We start from the raw sequence: 12,648 nt of genomic DNA, 5'->3' as shown, positions 1-12,648 counted from the left end.
AGGTGTGGCAGAGGGAGGCCTGATGACCGTGAACATCGCCGCTCTCACTTGGCCCAGCCCTACACACGCCCTTTGCCCCACCACCAGCCTAACAAAGGTGCTCGCCAGCCCCAGATGGCGATGCAGCTACCCCAGCCCCCCAAGAGGCCGGGGCCATGGTCACCCCCCACCAACCCCACAATCAGGCGTGGAGGCAGAAAGGGAATGGCGGGGTCGGCCGAGTTACCCAGCAGCACCTGACCTACTGGGCATCCCACTCCTCAGACCAATGGGTGGTGATGACCCTCTCACAAGGGTACCGGCTGCAGTTCCAAGGCCGACCCCCACCATTCTCAGAGTTTAGAATGACTTCAGTCACAGACCCTCTGAATGTTAGCACCCTCAACCAGGAGATTACATCTCTCCTGGAGAAGGCCACGATCACCAGAGTAAAACCATCAGAACAGCAAGATGGCTTTTACTCAACCTATTTCCTTGTTCCAAAGAAAGACTGAAGTTTCCATCCATGGTCTAAAATGGTCTAATGTTTTCCTAAAGGTTCTTCACAAGATATGTGAGCGCATATCTATGTGTCTTTAACTTATTCCTCAAGCAGTAAGTGATTTTCTCCAAAGGGATACAACTATTAACTTCCGATAGCCACATTGCAACTGGCAGGGAGGAATCCAATTTCCATTTCAAGGCAATACATTTATTGGTAATCGCTAGCAATATTTCTGTTAGCTTTATAGTATGGCTTTGCCTAAGACTGGAGTTAGTAAAGTTGCCCAGTTGACAGACCTCCGGGTCTAAAGGGAATGCAACCCTGTGAATTGAGGATATGGTATCGCATACCCCCTGCCAGAAACCGAGTAGTTTTGAACACTGCCAAGTGGAATGGAGGAATGTTCCTTCATCTGAGCCACATCTAAAATATAGGGAGGAGATATCTGGGTTGAACTTGTGCAGTCTAGATGGGGTGATATAGAGCTGATGGAGGAAATTAAACTGGATCAGTCTGTATCTGGAGTTCAATGTGGATGTAACACCATCCCTGCAAATGTCACTCAATAGACCCTCATCAAGATCAATACCCAGATATTTTCCCCATCTAAGTCGGGGTTTATCTAGCTAAGGCAGTGTTAGTCCTGACATAAGAGCATCGTAAACACGGGAAATGGTCTTGAACAGTGGTTGGTCTGCGTGGCAGAGTTGTTCAATAGGTGACATCTTAGGTAGGTTGTTATGGTGAGTGAATGAGGACCCAAAAGCGAACTAACTTAAACAGAGTTTCTTTAATAACCAAACATAGGTAGGCTCAGATAGACCGGCAGATTCCGACAGGACAGGACAAGGTTACAGCAAACATGACGATAGTCTGGCTCAGGCATGAAACACAACAAACAAGAATCCGACAAGGACAGGAACAGAAACAGAGAGAGATATAGGGACCTAATCAGAGGGAAAAAGGGAACAGGTGGGAAACGGGGTGAATGGGTAGTTAGAGGAGACAAGGAACAGCTGGGGGAAAGCGGGGGAGAAAAGGTAACCTAACAACGACCAGCAGAGGGAGACAGGGTGAAGGGAAAGGACAGAGACAAGACACAACATGACAGTACATGACAGTACCCCCCCACTCACCGAGCGCCTCCTGGCGCACTCGAGGAGGAAACCTGGCGGCAACGGAGGAAATCCTCGATCAGCGCACGGTCCAGCACGTCCCGAGAGGGAACCCAACTCCTCTCCTCAGGACCGTACCCCTCCCAATCTACGAGGTACTGGTGACCACGGCCCCGAGGACGCATGTCCAAAATTCTACGGACCCTGTAGATGGGTGCGCCCTCGACAAGGATGGGGGGGGGGGGGGAAGACGAGCGGGGGCGCGAAGGACGGGCTTGATGCAGGAGACATGGAAGACCGGGTGGACGCGACGAAGGTATCGCGGAAGAAGAAGTCGAACTGCGACAGGATTAATGACCCGAGAAATACGGAACGGACCAATGAACCGCGGGGTCAACTTGCGAGAAGCCGTCTTAAGGGGAAGGTTCTGAGTGGAGAGCCAAACTCTCTGACCGCGACAATATCTAGGACTCTTAGTTCTACGCTTATTAGCAGCCCTCACAGTCTGCGTCCTATAACGGCAAAGTGCAGACCTGACCCTCTTCCAGGTGCGCTCGCAACGTTGGACAAAAGCCTGAGCGGAGGGGACGCTGGACTCGGCGAACTGAGATGAGAACAGCGGAGGCTGGTACCCGAGGCTACTCTGAAAAGGAGATAGCCCGGTCGCAGACGAAGGAAGCGAGTTGTGGGCGTATTCTGCCCAGGGGAGCTGTTCTGACCAAGACGCAGGGTTACGAAAAGAAAGACTGCGTAAGATGCGACCAATAGTCTGATTGGCCCGTTCTGCTTGACCGTTAGACTGGGGGTGAAAGCCGGAAGAGAGACTGACGGAAGCCCCAATCAAACGGCAAAACTCCCTCCAAAATTGAGACGTGAATTGCGGACCTCTGTCCGAAACGACGTCTGACGGAAGGCCATGAATTCTGAAAACATTCTCGATGATGATTTGTGCCGTCTCTTTAGCAGAAGGAAGCTTAGCAAGGGGAATGAAATGAGCCGCCTTAGAGAACCTATCGACAACCGTAAGAATAACAGTCTTCCCCGCTGACGAAGGCAGTCCGGTGACAAAATCTAAGGCGATGTGAGACCACGGTCGAGAGGGAATAGGAAGCGGCCTGAGACGGCCGGCAGGAGGAGAGTTACCGGACTTAGTCTGCGCGCAGACCGAACAAGCAGCCACGAAACGACGCGTGTCATGCTCCCGGGTGGGCCACCAAAAACGCTGGCGAATGGAAGCAAGCGTACCCCGAACGCCAGGGTGGCCGGCTAACTTGGCAGAGTGAGCCCACTGAAGAACGGCCAGACGAGTAGGAACGGGAACGAAAAGAAGGTTCCTAGGACAAGCGCGCGGCGACGGAGTGTGAGTGAGCGCTTGTTTTACCTGCCTCTCAATTCCCCAGACAGTCAACCCGACAACACGCCCCTCAGGGAGAATCCCCTCGGGGTCAGTGGAGGCTACTGAAGAACTGAAGAGACGAGACAAAGCATCAGGCTTGGTGTTCTTAGAGCCCGGACGATAAGAAATCACGAACTCGAAACGAGCGAAAAACAGCGCCCAACGCGCCTGACGCGCATTAAGTCGTTTGGCAGAACGGATGTACTCAAGGTTCCTATGGTCAGTCCAAACGACAAAAGGAACGGTCGCCCCCTCCAACCACTGTCGCCATTCGCCTAGGGCTAACCGGATGGCGAGCAGTTCGCGGTTACCCACATCATAGTTACGTTCCGACGGCGACAGGCGATGAGAAAAATACGCGCATGGGTGGACCTTGTCGTCAGAGAGGGAGCGCTGAGAAAGGATGGCTCCCACGCCCACCTCTGACGCGTCAACCTCGACAACGAACTGTCTAGAGACGTCAGGTGTAACAAGGATAGGAGCGGATGTAAAACGATTCTTGAGGAGATCAAAAGCTCCCTGGGCGGAAACGGACCACTTAAAGCACGTCTTGACAGAAGTAAGGGCTGTGAGAGGAGCTGCCACCTGACCGAAATTACGGATGAAACGACGATAGAAGTTCGCGAAGCCGAGAAAGCGCTGCAGCTCGACGCGTGACTTAGGGACGGGCCAATCAATGACAGCTTGGACCTTAGCGGGATCCATCTTAATGCCTTCAGCGGAAATAACAGAACCGAGAAATGTGACGGAGGAGGCATGAAAAGTGCACTTCTCAGCCTTCACAAAAAGACAATTCTCTAAAAGGCGCTGGAGGACACGTCGAACGTGCTGAACATGAATCTGGAGTGACGGTGAAAAAATCAGGATATCGTCAAGGTAAACGAAAACAAAGATGTTCAGCATGTCTCTCAGGACATCATTGACTAATGCCTGAAAGACAGCTGGAGCGTTAGCGAGGCCGAAAGGAAGAACCCGGTATTCAAAGTGCCCTAACGGAGTGTTAAACGCCGTCTTCCACTCGTCCCCCTCCCTGATGCGCACGAGATGGTAAGCGTTACGAAGGTCCAACTTAGTGAAAAACCTGGCTCCCTGCAGGATCTCGAAGGCTGAAGACATAAGAGGAAGCGGATAACGATTCTTCACTGTTATGTCATTCAGCCCTCGATAATCTATGCAGGGGCGCAGAGACCCGTCCTTCTTCTTGACAAAAAAAAACCCCGCTCCGGCGGGAGAGGAGGAGGGGACTATGGTACCGGCGTCAAGAGCTACAGACAAATAATCTTCGAGAGCCTTACGTTCGGGAGCCGACAGAGAGTATAGTCTACCCCGGGGGGGGGGTGGTTCCCGGAAGGAGATCAATACTACAATCATACGACCGGTGTGGAGGAAGAGAGGTGGCCCTGGACCGACTGAACACCGTGCGCAGATCGTGATATTCCTCCGGCACCCCTGTCAAATCACCAGGCTCCTCCTGTGAAGAAGAGACAGAGGAAACAGGAGGGATAGCAGACATTAAACATTTCACATGACAAGAGACGTTCCAGGAGAGGATAGAATTACTAGACCAATTAATGGAAGGATTATGACAAACTAGCCAGGGATGGCCCAAAACAACAGGTGTAAAAGGTGAACGAAAAATTTAAAAAGAAATGGTTTCACTATGATTACCAGAAACAGTGAGGGTTAAAGGTAGCGTCTCACGCTGAATCCTGGGGAGAGGACTACCATCCAGGGCGAACAAGGCCGTGGGCTCCTTTAACTGTCTGAGAGGAATGTCATGTTCCCGAGCCCAGGTCTCGTCCATAAAACAGCCCTCCGCCCCAGAGTCTATTAAGGCACTGCAGGAAGCTGACGAACCGGTCCAGCGTAGATGGACCGACAAGGTAGTGCAGGATCTTGAAGGAGAGACAGGAGTAGTAGCGCTCACCAGTAGCCCTCCGCTTACTGACGAGCTCTGGCCTTTTACTTGACATGAAGTGACAAAATGACCAGCGGAACCGCAATAGAGACAGAGGCGGTTGGTGATTCTCCGTTCCCTCTCCTTAGTCGAGATGCGGATACCTCCCAGCTGCATGGGCTCAGCACCCGAGCCGGCAGAGGAAGATGGTAGTGATGCGGAGAGGGGGGCGACGGAGAGCGCGAGCTCCTTTCCACGAGCTCGGTGACGAAGATCAACCCGTCGCTCAATGCGAATAGCGAGTTCAATCAAGGAATCCACGCTGGAAGGAACCTCCCGGGAGAGAATCTCATCCTTTACCTCTGCGCGGAAACCCTCCAGAAGACGAGCGAGCAAGGCCGGCTCGTTCCAGCCACTGGAGACAGCAAGAGTGCGAAACTCAATAGAGTAGTCTGTTATGGATCGATTGCCTTGACATAGGGAAGACAGGGCCCTGGAAGCCTCCTCCCCAAAAACAGATCGATCAAAAACCCGTATCATCTCCTCCTTAAAGTCTTGATACTGGTTAGTACACTCAGCCCTTGCCTCCCAGATTGCCGTGCCCCACTCACGAGCCCGTCCAATAAGGAGAGATATGACGTAGGCGACACGAGCAGTGCTCCTGGAGTAAGTGTTGGGCTGGAGAGAAAACACAATATCACACTGGGTGAGGAACGAGCGGCATTCAGTGGGCTCCCCAGAGTAACACGGCGGGTTATTGATTCTGGGCTCCGGAGATTCGAAAGCCCTGGAAGTGGCCGGTGGATCGAGGCGGAGATGGTGAACCTGTTCTGTGAGGTTGGAGACTTGGGTGGCCAGGGTCTCAACGGCATGTCGAGCAGCAGACACTTCCTGCTCGTGTCTGCCTAGCATCGCTCCCTGGATCCCGACGGCTGAGTGGAGAGGATCCGAAGTCGCTGGGTCCATTCTTGGTCGGATTCTTCTGTTATGGTGAGTGAATGAGGACCCAAAAGCGAACTAACTTAAACAGAGTTTCTTTAATAACCAAACATAGGTAGGCTCAGATAGACCGGCAGATTCCGACAGGACAGGACAAGGTTACAGCAAACATGACGATAGTCTGGCTCAGGCATGAAACACAACAAACAAGAATCCGACAAGGACAGGAACAGAAACAGAGAGAGATATAGGGACCTAATCAGAGGGAAAAAGGGAACAGGTGGGAAACGGGGTGAATGGGTAGTTAGAGGAGACAAGGAACAGCTGGGGGAAAGCGGGGGAGAAAAGGTAACCTAACAACGACCAGCAGAGGGAGACAGGGTGAAGGGAAAGGACAGAGACAAGACACAACATGACAGTACATGACATAGGTTCCATTGTCCCTTGAGAGTCACCCTAATAAAGTTTCGTAGTTGTAGGTAGCTAAAGAAGTCCCTGTTAGGGAAGTGGTATTTCTGTTTCAGCTGATCAAAAGTAAGATCAAAGTAAGATCATAAGAACTCCCTCCTCGTAACAATGTTCCAGAAGAGTGATCCCCTTATCAGACCATGGTCTAAAGTTACTATTCTGGAAAAACATAGGGATTGTTCCATAAAGGGGTTTTAGGGGAAAGGAATCCCCCTCGTCTGAACAGCTCAGGCAGTTTACCATGCCAGGACAGAATGTAAGATTAAAGGGTTGTCTGTGATGGTTTTTATAGATTTTTTGTCCCATTTGTGAAACAATTCTGCCCCAGTTTCATCATTTACCTCAAGCTTTTCAATGCTCAACCATGAGTGAGAGGGACCATTGTCAAACCTCTGAGCCAGAAACCTAGACCATGCAGCCCAGTAGTACATTCTAAAATTGGGGAGGTTTAAGCCCCCTTGACTGTAATCAAGGGTCAGTTTATCCAGGCCAACCCTAGGGGTTTTGCCGTGCCAAATAAACTGTCTGGTCAGCTTGTCGAGAGAGGACAAAAATGCTGCGGGAACAGGGATAGGGAGAGATTGAAACAGATATAGAAATTTGGGCAGGGCATTCATTTTAATTACATTGATTCTACCCAGTAGAGTGAGAGGTAAGTCCATCCATTTACAAAGGTCACCCTCCACCTTTTGCAACAAACTGGCCAGATTGAGTTTATAGAGGTTGTTCAGATTATCATCCACCATTATGCCCAAATATGTGAAGCCCATAGGCGACCATCTAAAAGGAAAGAAGGTCACCTTTATTGGCATGGCTCTGAACTCACACACTATGAGAGCATGTATAACACCTCAGCACGTGGACAGCCTTCTTCTTTGCAAAAATTCCAGTTGAATGCATTGAAGGTACGAATGTTACAACAACTGATGGACATGCTCGCGGCGGCCTCTGCGCTGACACCGTTAGGCCTGCTCTCTTTAAGGCCACTACAAGTGTGGTTCAACAACCTCTGCTTGGACCTCAAGCGGGACAGAAACGCCAAAATACGGATGACAAGAGCATGCTACTCTACTCTGCGGCCGTGGAGGAAGTGCCTATCTGACTACAGGTGTCCCTCTCGGATCATTCTGGCAAGGCGGGAAATAGCGACAACCTAAGCTTCACTAACAGGCTGGGGAGCAGTGTGGCGACACAGATCTGTAAGGGGAGAGTGGTGCTCCCGCTGGAGGAAAGAGCACATCAACGTGCTAGAACTTCAGACAGTTTACCTAGCCCTGAATCACTTTCTGTCGGTTCTCAAACACAAACATGTCCTGATATGATCAGACAATATGATCGACAGTGTTCCACATCAACATCAAGTGGTAACAAGTTCTGTACGGTCCCTAGAAGTGGCCCAACAACTGCTGACATGGGCCCTACCACATCTGGCCTCCCTTACAAGCCATTCATCTCCCAGGCAAGGTGAACAAGGTGGTGTTCTTCTTATCATGCCATAAGCCGCTCCTGGGGGGATAGAGACATCATCCGCAAGTAGTGAAGATGATATAGCAGCAGTTTGGACCAGCACACCTCAGAGCAAACATCACACTGCTCCCTCTGGTTCTCTCTGTCAGAGTCCAAAAGCCCCCTGGGCATGGATGCCTTAGCCCACACATGGCCAGAGGGCCTACTGTATGCTTTCCATCCGACCCCCCTGATCTTAGCAACACTGCACAGGGTCTCTCAAGCTCAGCACAGGCTGCTGCTTGTAGCCCCCAGATTTCCAGCGAGACCCTGGTTTCCAACCCTCAGTCTTCCCGAGGAAGAACCTTGGCAGCTCCCTCACAGACAGGACCTCCTCTCACAGTTGGATGTCAGGATATGGCATCCCAGACCAACTACAGCTATGGGTGTGGCCTCTGAAGAGCCCAACCCTCTACAGATTGGCTGCAATCCTGCTATTATTGAGACGTTACAGAAGGCCAGAAACCCATCAACCAGGATGATGTATGCTGGTCGCTGGAAGCTCTTTACCGAATGGTGCTCTAATAAGGCGGTCTCTCTGCCTCGAAGATGTATGCTTCAGCCATATCGGCTAACCATATATGCATTGATTGAAGATTGGCAGGGAGACTACATCATCTGCCAATTCTTACAAGGTGTCCACCGGCTGCATCCTTATTGGTGGATTTGACACAACCTTCCTTTGAGCATACGGAGGAGATGGACATAAAATTGTTATCTCTGAAAATGGTTTTCATCTTAGCTATTTCATCAGCGAAACGTGTGAGTGAGTTCCACATGCTCTCTGTGAGTCCTGTCTGCCTACGATGGAAGGCAGACGACCTAGGCGTGACCTTATGACCCAATACAGCCTTTTTACCTACGGTTTTATCATCCCTTCACATCAATCAAGCCATCGAACTGGTGGCCTACTGCCCCCTCCTTTCCAGAATGCGGAGGAGGAGCAAGAAAATGTCCTGTGTCGAGTCCGTTCCCTCAAACACTATATGCAAACCTCGGAGCACTACAGGAAGTCAGACCAGCTGTTTCTGTGGTTTGGTGGGAAGTCAAAAGGCCTTCCATTGTCCAAGCAGAGGCTGTCACACTGGGTTGTGGATATCATCTCTCAGGCCTACAAGGGTGTAGAGCTCCCTGTCCCAGAACGTGTGATATGTCGCCACATCCTGGGCTGCGCTGAGAGGTGTCCCCCTGAATGAGATATGCGCAGCTGCTGCCTGATCGTCGCCCTGCATGTTTTCAAAATTAAACAAGGTTAACGTCACATCCTGCAACACCATGGGCTCTGCGATTCTTCGAGTGGCACTGGCGCATTAATCAGAGGTTAGTAGTGCTACTCCTCGCAACCTTGATGGTATGAGTCATCCATACTTTCAACCGTACTGGCGGTCTGAAAGGTATGAAGTAGAACGGAAGTTACAAATGTAACTATGGTTCTATGAATACCTGGAAGACCGTCAGTACATTCCTGTCACTCTGGATCTTTTGGCGAAAAGATTCTCTGTACTCCATACATTTTCCCTGAGACCCAAAAGTACTCGTTACATTTTGAATGCTTAGCAGGACAGGAAAATTGTCAAATTCACACCCTTATCAAGAGACCGTTCCTGGTTATCTCTAATGCCTCTGATCTGGCGGACTCACTAAACACAAATGTTTCGTTTGTAAAGATGTCTGAGTGTTGGAGTGTACCCCTGGATATCCGTTAAAAAAAATTAAACGGTGCCGTCTGGTTTGCTTAATATAAGGAATTTGAAATTATTTATACTTTTGATACTTAAAACCAAATACTTTTAGACTTTTACTCAAGTAGTATTTTACTGGATGACTTTCACGTTTACTTGAGTCATTTTCTATTAAGGTATTTTTTACTTTCACTCAAGTATGACAATTGGGTACTTTTTCCACCACTGTATATAGCCTGCCTAAATAGCTGCATGTAGGCAAACTCCCCTCCTGAAAAAGGTACATGAAATCCCTAGACTACCTGTTCTCGTGCTTATGTTTTCTTTGATTACTGTTACAACTGAAAAAGTACTAAGTTTGTTTGAACAAGCGGTAGCAGAGTCATGGAGTGAGTAGCAGCTGGAAGGCTGTAAAGTGTAAAGTACTTAATGGAAATTCTTTAAAGTACTCCTTAAGTAGTTTTTGGGGGTATCTTTACTTATTTATATTTTTGAAAACAAAGAGTCGCACACTATGTATATACTCACAGTAATTTACTGGGTAAACCACCAACGTTTCTGCATCACTGTGCCTTCTCTTTGATTTCATAGCTTACGGTTTTCTCCAGCTAATGCTTTTTGTTAGACTATTTATTTTTTTGACAACTTTTACTTTTACTCCGCTACGTTCCTAAAGAAAATATGTACTTTTTAATCCCATACGTTTTCCCAGACAACCAAAAGTACTCATTACATTTTGAATGCTCAGGCAGGACAACAATGTGGTCCAATTCACACACCCATCAATATAACTCATTTTTATCTCTACTGCTTCTGCTCTGGTCGGACTCACTGAACACATAGTGGGTTTGTAAATTATGTCTGAGTGTTGGACTGCCCGTCTGTCATAAGAAAAACAAAACAAAAATTGTGCAGTCTGGTTTGCTTAATTTGACTTTTACTTGAGTCATTTTTCATCTTTACTTTTACTCAAGTATGACAAGTGGGTACGCTTTACACCACTGCTTAGGGTCATGTAAAAAAATGCTGGGTAGGCCGTTATTTTGGGCTATTATTTTGGCTACCATGGCTATGCCCTCATAGCAGTGGCGACCCGTCATTCAGGGTTTTGAGCCCCACACTTGTCTGTGTTGTTTGATATTTTGGCATTAATACGTGTCACATATCAGTTTGCAAACAATGTAAAAAAAAACAACAACAACATGTAACTGAGTTAATAAAGCCACATACCAACATGGTCATTTTTTGCTTTCTTATGTAAGGCAGCTCCAAAATGCAGGTGTTTCAGCAAACTTTGTTAGTTTTTTCTCAGTTTTTGTTGTGAAATAGTTTGTATTCTGTTTCATTTGTTCCTGAAGGGGAAGGCACCTAGGGAGTGCTTAGGCAAGAGACCTGCGAGCATACATAACCTGTAGTATTTACTGTCTATGCACACTAGGTAAGACCTGGGCAGACCACCCCTTGTATTTTGGCTAGCGCACCAGGTGGTGCTAAAATAGGTAAGTAGTGGGTAAGGTAAGGTAGGAGAGGGGGCTTTGACATTGACTTTCTTTGCTTTGGTTCCGTCCAGCCCCTTTTCCCCAAATTAACGTGTGATAGAATAACTTCTCTGTAAACGGTACCAGTCTCTGCCTTTGTCATCCTTACTCGCACCTAAAGCCCCATACTTCTTTCACTCCACGGGGAGTTGAGTTGTAGCAGGGTGTTGCGTTCCCTCTTCCTAGAGGCGTAGGTATCATACATCTGTCTGTTCCCAGCTTCTGCATTAATTGTCGTATGTCGTTGTGTTACCCGGTTCTGACACTGGCACTGGCAAATCTGACCATAACTCTATTCCCTTGAGTCCTGCTTACAAGTAAAAACTAAAGCAGGAAGTACCAGTGACTCGCTCGATAAGGAAGTGCTCAGATGGTGCAGATGCTAAGCTACAGGAATATTTTGCTAGCACAGACTGGAATATGTTCCGGGATTCTCCCAATGGCATTGAGGAGTACACCACATCAGTCACTGTCTTCAATAAGTGCATCTGACGTCGTCTACACAGTGACCATATGTACTTACCCCAACCAGAAGCCATGGATTACAGGCAACATCTGCACTGAGCTAAAGGCTAGAGCTGCCGCTTTCAAGGAGGGGGACTCTAACCCGGACGCTTATAAGAAATCACACTATTCCCTCTGACAAATCATCACAGGCAAGCATCAATACTGGACTAAAATTGTACTGTCCTACCCTGGCTCCAACGCTAGTCTGATGTGGCAGGGCACAGCTGCGAGCTGCCCAGTGACACGAGCCTACCAAACGAGCTAAATAACTTTTATGCTCGCTTCGAGGCACGCAACACTGAAGCATGCATGAGAGCATCAGCTGCTCCGGACAACTGTGTGATCACATTCTCCATAGCCGATGTAAGACCTTTAAACAGGTCAACATTCACAAGGTTGCAGGACCAGACGGATTACCAGGACGTGTACTCTAAACATGCACTGACCAACTGGCAAGTGTCTTCACTGACATATTCACCTGTCCCTGACCGAGTCTGTAGTACCAACATGTTTAAAGCAGACCACCATAGTCCCTGTCCCAAGAACACCAAGGTAACTTACCTAAATGACTATAGACCTGACTACAGGAAAAGGAGGACGAGCACGCCCCCATTCTCATCGACGGGGCTGTAATGGAGCAGGTTGAGAGCTACAAGTTCCTTGGTGTCCACATCACCAACAAACTATCATGATCCTCATCACCAACAAACTATCATGGTCCAAACACACCAAGACATTTGTGAAGAGGGCATGATAACCCATATTCCCCCTCAGGAGACTGAAAATATTTGGCATGGGTCCTCAGATCTTGAAAAGGTTTTATAGCTGCACCATCGAGAGCACTGGTTGCATCATCGCCTGGTGTGGCAACTGCTCGGCCTCCGACCGCATGGCACTACTGAGGGTAGTGCGTATGGCCCAGTACATCACTGGGGCCAAGCTTCCTGCCATCCAGGAACTCTATACCATTGCCAAAGACTCCCGCCATCATAGACTGTTCTCTCTGCTACTGCACGGCAAGCAGTACCGGAGCACCAAATCTAGTTCCAAAAGGCTTCTTAATAACTTCTACCCCCAAGCCATAAGACTCCTGAACAGCTAATTAAATGGCTCCCT

The sequence above is a fragment of the Oncorhynchus mykiss genome, chromosome 4 (assembly GCF_057628025.1).
Source record: "Oncorhynchus mykiss isolate SJ-2025 chromosome 4, ASM5762802v1, whole genome shotgun sequence".
NCBI classification, from domain to species: domain Eukaryota; kingdom Metazoa; phylum Chordata; class Actinopteri; order Salmoniformes; family Salmonidae; genus Oncorhynchus; species Oncorhynchus mykiss.
The sequence above is the reverse complement of the archived record's forward strand: the minus strand, read 5'-3'. Positions refer to the sequence as shown.